Raw genomic sequence first — 3,886 nt, forward strand, 5'->3', positions numbered from 1 at the left:
TGTCTGGTGGGGGGAGGGGGGCAGGGGGGGGGGGAGAGTGTTCAGATTGGGGGCAGAGCGGAGAAGAGAATGGCCGAGCGGATTTTAAGTAGCCCTGTTGCAAACATCCCGCCCTCAATCTGAACACTATTTTTGACCCCTCTGAGCTCTTCTCGTTCAATCTTAAGGAAAATGATTTACACCCTAAGCTAGGCTGGAGTCATTAAGCCGAAAGAGAGAGGGAAGGGAAAGGCAAAGGGAAAGGGGCATGACGGTCCTTAAAGTTGTAAAATCTCAATGCCCTTCAGATGGAAGTCCCCAGCAAAGATCGTGTATGCACAGTGCATCCCCATTATAACACGGTTTGCATTAGGTGGATTCGGAGATACCGCTAATCGGGTTGCACCTGCGGAAAACCAAGAGAACTGGAGAAAGAGCAAAAGTGCCACCTAAGGCTTGCAACCTGAAAGACCCAGTGGGGGCCTCTTTCCCAGCCCCAGTTCAGTAAAAAGGGGTCTCCGCCCTGGCATCTGAGATGTGGAGGCAACATCTGATTTTGCAATATTGTGATTTGCGAAGTGTCTGGTGACCGTGTGAAAAGCCAAGGAAACGTACATGCGGGCTTTGGGCTTTTTAAAATGACTGTGAGAAATCAAGGGCTTTTTAAAGGTCAAGATTTCTCCTGTGTGCATGTTTAGGGGGTCATTAATCTGACGGCCTTTCTAAACAGGCCTTCTCCGGGTTAGAAGAAAAAAGAAAACCAGGTCCCCGTCCCTCAAGGGGTCTTAGCCAGTCTGTAGCAATTTTCCCTTCCATCCGCAATAGGCAACACCCCGCTTCTGAAATTTCACTGGGTGGGCAGACGGTGCCCTCTGGAACAGAGCAGAGCGTAGGCCCCTCTCCTCTTAACTTGGTAGTTGAGGGGGAACACAACTGCCCAAGGACTAGTTTTACACCTTGCATGCTTAATCCTCACCCATGGCTAAGATTTCTAGCAAGAATTCCTGCCTAGCTAGAATTCATGGTCAGCTCTCTATGATTCACATGTGGCTTGCCCACTTAATGGATTTTCTGCAATTATGGTTTAATCAGTGCATAACTTCTGTCCACCCGGACTTGTCACGTCAGCAGGTGGTTGGGAAAGACCTACTTTATTATTTTTATCATTGTTATTATTATTTTTAGGAAAGACCCATTTTAATACTGGCCAGAGAAGAAGCTAATTAGGAAGGCAAATCCATGCAAATCCCTCCCACTCAAATAGGATGCACTCCGAAAACCACAGAATTTTTTTAAAGGATTTTATTAATTTATTTGACAGAGAGAGAGAGAGTGAGTGCAGGAGCAAGGGAGGAAGAGAGTGAGAGGGAGAAGCAGGCTCCCCGCTGAGCAAGGAGGCCGGGGCAAGGCTGGATCTCAAGACCCCAGGGATCTCTACCCAACCAACTGAGCCACCCCGGCACCACTCTCAGATTTTTGTTTTTTGACTACACGTGTTTTGTGATTACTTAGCCAGCTCCTGCTAGGAATAATTAGGAGTCGAGAGTCCACAGAAAATCTGGAATTCCCAGACCGCACCGATGGCTTCTCCTACTGAACTGTTGTCTCGCTTGTGGTTGGGGCTCCGGAGCCAGAGCAGGGTTCAAATCCCACCTAAGTTTCTGCCATGGGATAGCTGGATCGGGATTTGGTGAGAAAAGAGGTTCCGAGGAGGTCCATGTTGGTGTATTTAGAAGGGAATTGTTATGATGTTTGCAATTCACGCTCAAGTAGGTCAGGAAAAGAAATGGGTAGGGATGTGTGTGAGCGGGGGGAGGAGAGACAGAGAATAGACTGAGAGAGCACATGTAGTAAGAAATGGACACTTGGTGACTGGAGGGGGGATGGTATGGACCTTCCCTATGCTAGTCTTCCAACTTCCCTGGAGTTTGGAAGTGTTTCCAAAATTAAAAGTTGGAGATAAAATCTTACTTCTGCTTGCCCTGATCACCTGTGGTAGCAGATTATTCACTCCTTGCAAATCTGAGTTCCCTCGGCTCGAAAATGGACATTTTAATAGAACCTCCCCATGTAGGGTTGTTTATGGGGATTCAGTTGGGAGAATAGATGTCATGCCCTTCATGGGGCCTGTCCCTCCAGAACTGGGAGCAACTGCTGTTATCGTGCCATCATCATTTCACCTGTGATCATATACCGTCTCTTGTTGTCCTCGTGTGTCTCACATGCAAACATCCTATATCCTTCACTCCAATTTGAGACTCCAGAGGGCAAGATGCATTTCTTTTTTTTTTTAAGATTTTATTTATTTATTTGAGAGAGAGAGAGAATGAGAGAGAGAGAGAGCATGAGAGGAGGGAGGGTCAGAGGGAGAAGCAGACTCCCTGCTAAGCAGGGAGCCCGATGTGGAACTCCATCCTGGGACTCGATCCTGGGACTCCAGGATCATGATCTAAGACGAAGGCAGTCGCTTAACCAACTGAGCCACCCAGACGTCCCCACAAAATCCATTCCTTACACTTGTTCTTGTATCTATGGTCATTGCTGGCACAGCCCTGAGTAACCCAGAGCTAGTGAGAGGAGTACCTTGTTAGTTACCGTTCTGTGGCATCTATGGTCCTATAGCATTGCCTGGAAAATTATTGCATGCCCAAGGGCCAGCCATTCCTGACAACAGACCGGTAGAAGAGAATGTTAGTGTCGCGTGGTGGACACTGGAGAAGAAGGCAGGCTACCAAGACAATGGCTAGGGAACAGGTTTCTAAAATTCTTCAGATTGAAGGTCAATACCTTCATGCACCACCAGACTTTTGGAAAGAATGTCCACCTTTTTTTAAATCCCAGGAGGATTTACATTCTGCTGCTTGGCTTGCCGGATGAGGAGGAACTCGACTAAGCAAGTTGGACAGGTGCTCCCTCCCAACAAAGGGGAGAGCACAAACATTGCGAAGGACCCTCCACCCCCACCCCAGCTCTTGGATGAATGCCTCCATTGCCTTTGGAGGGAATCTGATCTTCCTGGCTCCAACCATTGACTCCAGTGAGTCTAAAACAGGCAGGGTAAATTCAACTGAAACCTTCAGGACCGACTTCAAAAACCCTGCCAGGACTTTTAAACATCTGGCTCTTGAAAAATCTCTGTGAGCACAAGAGCCTGAAACAGAGAATGGTGAGATGCCCTCATTCTTGAACAGATACAGACCATTCCAGAAGGTTCCTCTCAGTCCGTGCCTCTCTTCCCTTTCCTTTTGGTTGCTGTCTCCCTCCTTCCTCTTTCCTTCTCCCCTCAGTCATACCTCCTGAGGCTCGCTGAACAAGTTCCCTTCCCGCTAAAGGCTGGCAATGAAGCTGTGCATGTGGAGGTTGGCCGTGAGAGAGACAAAGCTGTTTAGTGTCTGCCTCCGTGTGACCCGGCTGATTGCAGCACCCACCTTCAGCCAGACAGAGTGACATCTCACGAAGCCCAGGAGGACAAGCTAGAGAGCTGGGTTGTGGCTTCTATGGAACCATTCATTGGGACATCTCAGCTTGCCGCAAGAATTTCTGCCCTCACAACCCACTAGGGAGTCTGCAGGACAGTGGGATTCAGGAGTTAAAGACCCACAGAGCCAGAAACTTCTCTAAGAGAGCTGGACTGGGGAAAACTACACTCTTCAGGGCAAGGACTCCCCCCAACCCCCAACATTTATAAACAGGTCAAGTCTGATGTAGATTGGCATTCAGGGTGGAGGAGGTAGGAATGGGGAGGGGGAACCCGGTAACTGGGGAGGGGCGGGACGCCTCCCCGGGGTTGGAGGGATTCAAGACGGAATGCTTACATAGCAGAGATTTGCTAATAGTAGTTCCCAGTCTTGTCTACTTCCTCCTCCTCCTCCTCCTCCTCCTCCTCCTCCTCCTCCTCCTCCTCCTC

This window comes from Enhydra lutris, unplaced genomic scaffold, assembly GCF_002288905.1.
Source record: "Enhydra lutris kenyoni isolate GAN:26980312 unplaced genomic scaffold, ASM228890v2 scaffoldscaffold53, whole genome shotgun sequence".
In the NCBI taxonomy this organism is placed as follows: domain Eukaryota; kingdom Metazoa; phylum Chordata; class Mammalia; order Carnivora; family Mustelidae; genus Enhydra; species Enhydra lutris.